This window comes from Diachasma alloeum, unplaced genomic scaffold (genome assembly GCF_001412515.2).
Source record: "Diachasma alloeum isolate Michigan unplaced genomic scaffold, Dall2.0 Dall_scaffold_00469, whole genome shotgun sequence".
Taxonomy (NCBI): Eukaryota; Metazoa; Arthropoda; class Insecta; order Hymenoptera; family Braconidae; genus Diachasma; species Diachasma alloeum.
The window spans coordinates 366,829-379,453 of NW_021680602.1; the positions used below are offsets into that span (position 1 = coordinate 366,829).

Sequence of the window (12,625 nt, forward strand, 5' to 3'; positions counted from 1 at the left end):
ATTTATTTCAAAAAAACTTTTATTAAATGTAAATGAACTGTTTATTCATTTCAAATACATCGTTTATTGGAATCAAATGAATGGTTTTGTTCGTTCAGAATGAACGTTTATTTGGATCAAATAAATCAGGTATGGCAAAGGGGAGGGGGGAAAACTGCAGAGGGCCTAATCTTTAAAAAAAAAACCCGCTTGATGTTTGGGCCTCTGAAAGCACAATGAAACCGTTCCAATATACTGAGTAGATTTTCGTCTTCTGAAGATGAATTTTACGATTAAAATGGTCCATTCCACCCCATGGGCGTTTTCCTCTCTAATTTGTGTATTATTAGTATCACAAAGTTTTACTTAATTGGAAGAAACAATCTTATGAAATCAAAGAAACAATCTATTTGAATCGATAGAATCAATTTGAACAGAATTCTGTCCTAAAAAAAAAAACAAATGCAGTTATAATTAAAAAAGTATTTATTAACATTGAAAAAAAAATATATTTAACGTAATCAAAACTTTAAATAATAACAAAGTTTTTAAGGAAAAGAAAATTCTTCCTTCTATTTTTATGCTGAAAAGGCGTTGAGCACCCTCGTGAATATATAGCTACGAGTAAAAGTCATTAAATGCCCCAGTCAGTGGACACTGAAATACGCCCCCGACTAGTAGGCTTATAAACAATTTTCTCAGAATGGAACTTTTGTGATTCTAACTCGTACATCATTTATGGTGTACAGGCGAATATTACCTGTGGGTCAGGTAAACGTTGAATCTTAAACTAATTTACGCAGCGAAAAGCCAAAAATTTTTCCCATTCTTCACTTACGCTGACGGGGCGGTGTCCTCTGCTCATTTAGTTCTTTTAATGAAATACCTTCTGAAGAAATTCTCTCGTAAGCATTGGCGGTCAGTCAGAGGAAGACTTCCCAACAGTCAACATCATAGTGATTGCTACTTCATCGTTTCCCGTGATTTGAATTGTGAAAAATAAACGAGTGCCAATATGCCTACCACGCGACAAGAAACAACGATTCCTTTGATTGGTAACCGTACACCGGAAATTTGTGGAAATCAGTTGCCTTCCAAAAAACGTTTTGGAATGTTACTTTTATTATACCAGACATAGTACACCAAAACTCACTGCTGCCGAAGCTCGCAAGTGTGTCATCCGAAAGTGTGTTATTTTTTGGGAATATGCAGAGATACCAATCGTGAATGAAGCTCATGCGATTAAGAAATTGGAAAAACTAGTGGACCCATACAAAAAAGTGCGCAAGCACAGCGGTATGATGGACAAATACGAGAATTGTCAAAAAGAAGCAGATATTTTCCAGTGTGAGCTGGATGATTTATTCGATATTGCGCATAATACGAAAGTGAGTGTTTTAAAGTCAGATGCAGCGGTGAACTTCCTGAAACTTCAGCGCGAGACGGGACGAAGGGGTAATTTGAATAAAATCATCTACACATCAACAGAGACCGATGATGGCCAACAAGCAGAAAGAGAAATCATCGAGTCACCAGAACAAGGTACGTTGGTATAAACACTGCTTTTTTTCACTGCATTTTCCTGTTAGAGTAAGCAGGCCCATAGATAGGCAATCAGAAGAAATTACATTTTCGTAGGGATTTAACCTCAGATTGATCGCACTTTCCGACGTTACGACTTTGGCCGTCTCATGAGGGATTTGCCGGCCGTGTTATTTAGGCCTAAACGTTGCCAAATTTACTCTAAACCGCCCGTGCGCGTTTAGCGAGTTTTCGGCAACGTCGCACAACGAGGGATTTCATTTAACATGGGGAAAATCTCCTCACCTCTAGGGATTAATTATATTACTTCACCGATCGCACAGAACATGAAATGAAAAAATATGATAATATGTCGGGAATTCCAATTGACAAACTTGATTTCTTTCAAAATTCTCCGCTTAATCAGTCAGCGAAAAAAAAAAGCGCGACGCGGTAAATACTTCATAGGGTGACCAATCTAGGGTTAAGACAGATAGTTCAAGTATGTGAACGAAAGAAAATCTGCATTAAAATTTATCGTATTATGAGTGATTCAATCAATCTTATAATTAATATAATTGATCAAAGGTGAAATATAGCCGGAGCACTCGGTAGAAACTAGTAAACAGTACTGATCGATACTGCGCCATTTGGACATAATCGTTTTATCTAGCAGCAGTTTTATCTTGTTTTTAAAGTCCAAATTGAGTTCAATCGGAACATAATCATCATTAGATTTGAATGCACTAGTAAGTTCACCCAGAAATGAGACAGACTTGTGCCATTTCAATCCAATCACTTGTGATATGATAAATTAAAGGTGAAGTATGTTATCTAGGGGGCTTGCTTACTTCATGCGTCTATCAAAAACTAACTCCACTTTCACGATTTCTCAATTGTTCTCTCTGATCTCTAATTAATTCCGGTTTTTTAATTCGATTCTTTAGCTCAACCATGCGGAATTGCTATTAATTATGCCAATTATGTCTTCGACGATAAGGAAGACATCGCTGGACTCTTCGAAGATGATGAGTATGATAGTGATGAAACGGATTTCACCTATGAGGTCAGAACATGCCCCAAGAAGCCCAAAAAACTTAGGATTATGTGCCCAAACATCACAGCAATTCTCGATAGAGTAAAAATCAGTGATCGTGATGCTGCACGTCTATTAGCAGCGGCACTAATCAAAGCAGGGATCTCATTACAGGATGTACATCTGAGTCGGGAAACTGTTCGTATGAATAGACACACATTTCGAGAGTCACTGAGCAGCAGTATTCGTGATAATGCAAAGACGAGATCATGTAATGTTCTGAACGTTCACTGGGATGGCAAACAACTATCAGCGCCTGAAAACAAGCATATGAAAATTGATCGTCTTCCAGTCCTAGTGTCAAGTCATGAGTGGCATCAACTGCTCGGTGTCCCTAGATTAGAACGAGGAACTGGAGAATTGCAAGCACAAGCCGTTTCCCATTTGTTGAAGGAATGGGACCTCATGGATGATGTATGCGCCATGGTTTTTGATACTACAGCAAGCAATACGGGTCCTGCGAATGGCGCATGCATTTTGATTGAAAAATTCCTTGGAAGAGACCTTTTACATTTGGCATGCCGTCACCACATCTTCGAACTTCTCCTGAGAGCAGCTTTCGAAGCTTCAATGGGAAGTACCTCTGGCCCTGACGTGCTCATTTTCAAGAGATTCATAGGACAATGGGAGAGCATCGATAAGACTAAATCCGTATCTGGAATCCATGAGAGCAGAGTCAAAGAAAAATTGCAGAGCGATTTGAAAAATATCCTCTCTTTTGCCAATGCACAATTGGAGGTAAGTTATGAATGACTGTTCATATTATTTACTTTTCTCATTAGAAACTTAAACCAAAGTTGACAATAAATCACATGGTATTCTTTTTTTTTTTGTTTATTCCGTAGGATAAAACCATTCGTGGGGACTACCGAGAGTTTCTGGAACTAGTGGTGATTTTTCTTGGTGGAGAATTAATTAGAGGGAATAGGTTTCGGGCTTTGGGGAATATCCATCATGCGCGATGGATGTCAAAAGCGATTTACTCGCTGAAGATTTTTCTCTTCAGAGACCAATTTTATTTGACATCCAAAGAAAAATCAGGCCTGATGGAGACATGCATTTTCACCGTACTCCTTTACCAGAAGGCGTGGTTTACTGCATCGGATGCAGTCAGAGCGCCGAATAATGATCTGGTTTTGCTGAAACAGCTGGCCGCGCAAGCTACTTGTTCCAGTCAGCCAACGTCAAAGGTTTGGAAGGCTGTATTCGATAAGTTTATCACGCACTCATGGTATTTATCGGAGGAGTTGATTGCATTAGCCTTTTTTGATGACAATGTGAGTGTGGAATGCAAGAGAAAGATGTGTAAAGCCATCAAATCTTGTCCTAGCTCGAACAGTGACAGACAGCATAGGAGAATAGCGTCGAAAGATTTGGAATCAATCCATGAACTGACGATATATTCATTAGTGACTCAAAATACCATGAGGTTCTTTAAAATATTAAGATTAGATTGTAGTTTTCTCGATAAGGATTCAACGACATGGGCGAAAAGAGATGATTTTGCCACAGCATTCAAAATTGTCAAATCCCTCCATGTCACAAATGATATTGCTGAAAGGGCTGTCGCTCTCGTAAGTGAATATAATGATTTGCTTACGAAAGATGAAAAAAGCAAACAAAATCTAATGTTGATTGTACAAAAACTCCGTGAATCATCCTCGGGTTGTGACAGGAAACATTTAGAGTTTTCATTAGAGAAATATTTAGATAATCAATCCATTCAGGCTTCACGAGCTATGGATTGAAATATTATTATGTACAATATCTTTTTTTTTAATTTAATCGTAATTTTAATTTTATTTATTATTATTTTATATTTTAATTTTTAATTTTATGAATTTAACCGTGCAAGAAGTCACGAATAAGTATAAAAGTGTAATATTTTCCTGTAAATATATTGACTTAATTAACTGAGGCCTCAAATTCATACGTTGGCATTGTGTTAACTTCCCCTAATCCGCTGCACCTCCCCGTTCCCGACCGCTTACCTAAAATTCCCGATAATCAATACATTTTTCAAACTATGAATTATCTCCTTGAATACGTACGTGTCGTTTCCCGTATTCTAATTATTCAGAGAGCTATCTGTATTTTATATTCGATGTGGGAACGTGTATACATCACGTGTATAGAGCACCTCTCCCTTCATACCTTGCAACACTGAACTGGATGATTTTTTGAACTATCGATATCCCCTTAAATACGTGGAATACGGGGAAAAACATTAACGCAAGATGTTCAAATTCACAGGAGAACGATTTTCCATTTGAAGTATTAGCTCCGTAAAGTTGGCAGCCAGAGTACCGATATCGACACGTTGATCATGTCAAAATTACCTGCTTTTTACCTGCTTTTCTTCCGCACAAACCAAAAAAAAATCTGCACATTTTTTTCCCCGAAAAAAATTGATTTAAAAAAAATAGAATGTTAAGCTAGGCGGCCACATTAATGCGAGTCGGTCAGTGAATGGCAAACAAAGTACTATTTATCTGATTGGTTTCTGCGGAAAAAGTAAACCGGAAGTAATGATTCTTCTGGAGATATCTACATGCTGGGCTGAAGCCACAAAGCAGGTGACTAGGAGACTCACAGAAAATGATTGAGAAGCTTCTACGAATTATCTGCTTCAATTCTGAGCCCACTAGAAAATTCCTGCTCTACTAACAAACCTCTGAATCTACAATTATTGTTCAAGGCCCAATTCAAAATAGCCTCTGGAGGCCTTTGCCTGAGTCAATGGCTTCAGCGAATTATCTGCTTCAATTCTGAGCCCACTAGAAAATTTCTGCTCCACTTACAATCTCTCAATCTGCAATCGTTGTTCAAGGCCCAATTCAAAGTGGCCTCCGGAGCATTTTAGATATCTCCAGAAGAATCATTACTTTCGGTTTACTTTTTTCGCAGAAACCAAGCAGATAAATAGTACTTTTTTTCGCCACTCACTGACCGATTCGCGTTAATCTAGCCGCCTAGCTTAACGTCCAATTTTTTAAAATCAATTTTGTTTTTGGAAAAAAATGTGCAGATTTTTTTTTGGTTTGTGCAGAAGAAAAGCAGGTAAAAAGCAGGTAATTTTGACATAGTCAACGTGTCGATATCGGTACTCTGGCTGCCCAACTTTATGGAGCTTGAAGTATTGTCGTTCATCATCAATACTTCCTGCGCTAACTCAGTTTAAACAATTCAATTGTTTATAAATTGGATTGCGTGAAATTGGATAAAGAATCCAAAGGAATTTGGTTTACTCACACTGGAAAGCAAAAGCAGAACATGAAGAAAACACCATCACTATTCTAGCGCTCACGAGAAGGGGGCATTGCGTAAAGACCAGTCATCACTTCAAATTAAGATATTTCCTCCATTCAAGCTTTGTTGTTATCGTTGGAATTCGGGTGATACCATCATGTGAATTTTGTTATTTAAAACGCAAAATAATAAAAAATGTTATTCTACTAGTAACAAAAAGGCAGTTTATGATATATTGAGGGTAATAAAAGGCTTAGTCCCTTTTGAGGGGAGGGCGAGCCAGCGGACTGACCTTCTCCATTTCAGGTATATGGCCTTCATAATGGCACTATCTAATCCAAGCACTTGTCACCCTCCGAAAATTGCTGAATTTTCTTTTGCGTGTTTTTTTGATTGAGTATAAGACAAAATATCCATTGTTCCACGAGACGATGGAGAGATAGTTGAATAATCATTTGAGAGAATCCGGAAAGGATTCGGCACGTTGAGAGGCATTGAGACATGCCTAAAAACCCCTGTTTTGAGCGAAAATCCGGCTTTTTAATTTAATGAAAAATGACCCGAGGACCGTGATAAAACATTTGCTTCATTCGTCATAATCCCATAAGATTTTTGAATCGTTTTGGCAATGTCTAAAAATATCGCAAAAAATCTGAAAACATTCCTATAGTCTTATCATATATTACGCCATCGTTTTTTGATTTGTCTGTAGTGAATTCTGAAATTGCGTTTTACCTTGGCAGGCTAATGGACAGTCCAGTAGTAACTTTCAGGCGGGAGACATTCACTTCAATTTGAGAGGCAAAACTCGTGAAATTTCAAATTTCACTGAAAATTTGATAAAAATTCAACACTTTTAACCAGCATATGAAGCGGAAAACTTTGACAGTTACTTGACTTCTCATTTAAACGATGAATGTTCTGTACCAAATTACTCGGTATTTTCTATTGATAAACAAATTGTAATTGCCCAAATCATTTAAGTAAGAGGAAAATAGAATTATTCGACTTCCTCAATTTTGCGTTTACTGGGGTTTCCTTCTACCAAAGTTCATTAGAATCAATAGTTAGAATTACAAGAGATTCTGGCATTTTGGACGTTAAGTATAGAAAAATGTGAATGTAACATAGTGAAAATGATGATCGATTGTTTCATTTTGAACAAATAATAACAATATTTAAATTCAAAATTTCTGATATCATTAAACAAAAAAATTCCAAGCAGCTCTATCTTTGACACAGCTGTAACTGTACGTGGATACGTTCATGATCTCTCCTTCTTTCTCTAATTTCCTAAAAACTCCTTGCATTCCCTCGAATTTTCTAAAAACTTCTCGAAATGTCTAGAATTTTCAAGAATTCCGATAGATGGCTGTTATGTCCGGAGAAAGATTTTAGCGTCGAAAGGACATGTTTTGATTGTCACATTAAAATCAAAGCTAAAATTATTAGATTTTGTAATTATAGGACGACGCAAAGTTTTATACTCTTACCTTTTTCTAAAATATGAAGGAAAAGGGTTTGATTTAGGGATAGGGTTTGAGTTGAGACTAATTACTAATCAAAAATTTGGAGTTGTAATGAGAATCAAATTTGAATTTAAATATATTTTGAATAACTCTTCGGTTTACAAAAACATAAGCGTGATTTTATAGAAATCTATGTAGTTAAAATTCCTATCCCTGCAATGATCTGAAGGATTCAAATTTGGCTTCACAAGTTTTGTTACTCCCAATTCAGTCTGTTTTTTATAAATTAATCGATGTGTTTGTAGATCTCTGGGTAAATCCGTAATTTCCTCACCAGCAATTAGTCGTGCTAAAGGCTATTATAGATATTATTATGGATACTTTCACGGAAATAATTTTTTCTACTCGTTGATATTTTAATAAATTTTGACAGTTGCATTTTAAGAGTTTAAAACTTTGTTTGAGACTTTCCACAACGCGTCACAATGAACGAATTCCTTGTAAGAAATGTAATTGTAAGAAAAGTCACCACTCTCGATTTAAGAAATTTTATTCCCGTGTGATAACAGGAACATTTTAATAACAAATTCAATTAAATGTTAAATGCGTTATCTTTTATTTTCTTATTATTGGGATAAAATGATATTTTTGTTTAGCAGATCCTTACCTTTTAAGCGCTAGGCGCATCTGCATCTATCATTTGAATCTTTGATGTTTTGCAATTTGAAGAACAATAATGATAAAGTCAGGGGTTTGAAATAAAATGGAATTTGAATGAAAGTTAATTCTGATGTTTATTGTTTGAAGAGATTTTAATTGAACATAAAAAGGAAGGGGACCAAAGGAGAGAGAGAATTCGACTGATCTTCAACGTTAGCTTATTGATTTGAAGATTTTGATTTCATAAATTTGATAATCGCAAAAGGCCAAAATAAATAGATTGTCGGGAGAATTTTGTACAAACCAATAGTAGAATTAATTCAAAGTCATTTCCTAAATGATTTTCGTGTAGAATAATAATATTTTGATTTTCACATTAGTTTCACTTAAGTTTCTAATGAAGTTCATTTCACTTAACGCACTATGATTTAAATTTTGAGTTAATTGTGTCCTTGCACGGTTTCATTTAATTTTTATAATTTTCTAATAATGTGTCCATGCACTCTTTTCACGATAACGTAGTGAACAATTCGCAGTTCACTGACCGCTTCGTGTCAGGATCTTCACTACGAAGGTATGCGTATTTGTGATATTATCCCGAATTACTTAAGATGACTCGCGTACGCCGGGCAGGACTGATAAACTGATTCCGGGGTAACGTTCACGAGCAGAGCTTAATGAGAGCTTAGCTATTTGACGTACCGTTTTGGCATCTAAGATGCGACTAAAGAAATATCGAAAAAGAGTTCATTTAGAGTCCGAAAACGACAGTGCAGTTGCGCTGCGTTTCCAATTTTGACTATTGAAGGCCGCGCGTGGCGTGCTAGCCCGGTAAATTGAGCTGCATCGACAGCAACTCAATGTCCGGTGGGCAACGAATAAGTCGAATTTAGTGAGAAATGAAATTGCAAACGAAATTATTTTTTTTGCATAAATTCAAAACTCGACACCCGGATAATTTCAATTGTTTATAACTTACTATTAATTTAGTACTATCCTCCGTAATCGAAGGAAGGATTGAAAAACCGGACCGATTAAATGAACTATTTCCACCAGAATTGTCACCGTTCCGTCGCTGCTTCAAGACTGACTAATTTTGATTTTTCTAACATTTTTATATGAATTTTGGAGTCACTTGTCACCTGGGCTCCAATGAGTCCATTTTTAATTCGTGGGAAATGTCGTATGACTTTTCCCACTCTTTTGGTTTTTATGGGGAAGTAGTTCATTCGGTTTTTGGGGTTTCAATTCATCGGTTTTCAATCCTTCCTCCGTGCGCGAATCTTAGTATTGAGTAATTGGGGCATGCTGAGTGGGCCATTTCTTCACTTTTGAACACGATTCCAATGTCTTTGAAATTTTTAATTTTTGACTCAATACTCCATAACTGCAAATAAAAAAATCGATGATAAATATGTAATATTATCTGAATTATTAACGTAAATTTCAGATTCTCAAAAAAGGATAGAGCAGAAGTCAAACAATCTTTTAAATTTTCAATTTTTAATTAGGTGCTGAAAACATTAGGTGATGATAATCTAAGCGCGGAATTATATTGATAATATAAACAACAGATTAATTGAATTAACGAGTGAACTAATTATAAAAATTTATAACAGTGTTGATCAGGAATCTACTCCCTAGCTTACATTCGAGAAGAAAGTGAATTGTAATTATGATCTAACTCCTATTCAGTGAGCATACCACCTAGCACATGAGCTAGAATATGAAAAACTAACAGCTAATAATTTGGAACATATTATTTCTATCAGTCGCATTGCGTTTTACAATTAGAATGATTATGAACAAGGAATTGAAAAAAGTGTATTGAATCTGACAGGAAAAAGGGCATAATGAAAGGGGCATCAACACTCCGGCCGCTTACGGCTGGTATGGCACTAGTAACATAACTTAATAGCGAAGGGGTCAAACGGTTTTAGTCGATTTTGACTATTGGTCAGTTTTCAATAATTATCTCGGAATCTAAGAGAGATAGCGGACTTTTCGTTAAAACCTTTTTTGTAGAGAGAACTGAAAGCTACAAAAAAGGTCTATTTAAGATGAGGATCTAATTTTAGGGTGGATGTGGGAGGTGTTGTTTCAGGATAGGCCGGAAATTAATTAAAACTCTGAATTATAAAATGTCACTATATTTTCATGGAATCGAACCATTTCGTTAACTGTAAAATTTACACTTTGTTTTGAACTTGGTTGTTGAGCGTCTGAAATTATAATTACAGCGGTTGATGTACTGAATTATTAAATAACTGTTAATTGTTCTTGACAATTGTCTCTGATAATTCACTGAATTTGAGAAGGTGATGTACTTTCGCGTGACGCGTCGCTGATGTATTTTGAACGACACGACACATTGACTCTACAAAAGCTGATGATGTACTAAATTTTGGGGTTTTCGCGATTTCTGGGATACTTTTTTCGAGTCACCGAATACCCTGAAAAATTGGTGAGATATTCCGAGAAATCATGAAAATGACTGTCTGGTTAGACAGAGAATGTCCCATATGTGGAATATATTTTACATCTAAACCACTTATAAATGAATTATATTTTACAGAAATTTCACAATATATTTTTGGATATATGTGACATGTATAACACATACAGCATTTTTGGCCGAAATAATTGCGGTACAATTACGATACATATCGCATATATTTCTACATATTTTTTTTTCCGTGCGGGCCTGATGTTTGTTACAGTCGGAGTCAAGACTTTTTTGGCCGATACGCTACCGCGTATCTCGATTTTATTCTGTTCTATCAATTAAAACGTTATGTAATGGGTTTCAGTTTTTCAAGAAAGTATATCTTTTCATCTCTTCATGATATAAAAATGAAATCCTTTCGCATCCTATATTTATGCTATTTCGATGAAGCTCTTTAAAAAAAAAATTTCGACAATAATGAATAATTTTTCCAACATTGGCCAAACTTAGTGGGTTAAGATAGAAAAACAGGATGAAGCGAATCCGCTTTAAACCGTTAGTCTGTCGTGACTCATTATCCCATTTTTGCCCACAATCGAGTTAGTTTGCCGTTCAATTCACCTCGTGCTTTTTCACCCCCGGCCCAAATTTACCCACCGTTCAATTTTCCCGGCTGTTGCATTGGACTCCACGTACCCATTTTACCTGGCCCTCATATTTGCCAGGGTCATCCATTTTACCCCGCTGTCCTATCAATCCGCTTTTCAATATATTATAAATTGGATTTTACCTGACAATCCCACTAATCACCCGTATTGAATTTACCTGCCACCCAATTTCCTTCACTGGTCATACAGCCTGTAATTTAGTTCACCACTTATCCCATTTTACCTTAAGATCTGAGCAATGAAGCGCATCCTCCTCTTGTTTAATCCGAAATTCAATTTTTAGACAAACAATGAGTTGCCATATGGGACATTCCATGTCAACTCAGCCACACCGGATTTTTTTTTGTCTGAGAAAAATCATTGAGTAGGTGCATTTTGAACTACTACATATAGACAGTGATCATGCAAAATTCCATTGCCCTGCCACTTTTTGCTTCTGAGATAATCGTTATGAAACTTGAAATTTTCAAAAAATCATTACTTCTGAATGGAGCATCCGATTTTGATAAATAAAAAAAGAAAATTTTCACTTTTTCTCGTACTTCAAGATAAAAAATATCTTGAATATCGGTTTTTCGAGTTTTCATTTTTTTCGTGTTTTCATTTTTTTTCACTCTAGGGTCGCTCGATATTCGATCGAAATATTTTTTTTATGATAGAGGATGTCCTTATATGATATGAAAAAAATACGCCATAATGGAAGAGCCAAACAATGCACCGGAATTTTTTTTTTTTTTTTGAAATTTTTGGGTATTTCAGTTTTTAGGGGAGATCCATCGGTTTTTTTTTAAAGAAATGAGTCTATCAACCATTATTCTTCGTTCATATATGATGAAATAAGACTATACCATCATGTAACGGAGGAAGAGTGCGCCGAAAAAAAAATTTTCTTCGAAATTATTACTGGAAGGGTAGATAGTTGAATTGAACATTATCATCATCGGAAGTTTGCTAAATTATGATCAAACAAATGAGAGGAAGAAACAAACGGAATCAATTAATTGATTTATCATCATTAGTCGGTTCCAAGGCTTTAATTCTAGAAAAAAACCTCAATTTCTCGATTGATTTTTTATCACCATACGATTCTGTGTGGATGGATTACCGAGCTCCTATCTTATTCTATTCTTGCAACGAGGTAAGGAATTTTCACGTTGATTATATAGAAATGATCTTTATTCTCGGAATTGATATCTTCGGATTTCATAGAATGCCGCGGAGTGATAGATGTGCGAATCCAATGTGGGCTCCTGGTGAGAAGGGACACCTCGGTTATAATTTACGTCCGATTTCCTTGACACTACACGAGACATTTCCTTTTTTACCATTGTCTGTGAAAATCTGTGGTGAATGCCGAACGAGAGCTCCAACTTATGTCATTCCTCCATCTGTCCCCACGGTTAAACTTAATGCTACACATCTTCAGCGTTCGGAAACTCCACCCGATATATCAATGGTCCAAGCCGAAGCATGTGACCCAAGTCTGGATGTGATGAACAGTTCTCTGAGATCAGGTCGATCTTTCCATCTTGATGAT

The 12,625-nt window shown here is 36.1% G+C and overlaps 1 protein-coding gene across 1 annotated transcript in view; it reads right to left on the reverse strand.

Moving 5' to 3' along the window:
• The window catches only part of LOC107042447 (LIM homeobox transcription factor 1-alpha), a 370,154-nt gene that overhangs the window by 308,245 nt on the left and 49,284 nt on the right, over nt 1–12,625 (reverse strand). The gene's annotated exons all lie outside the window — the stretch shown is intronic.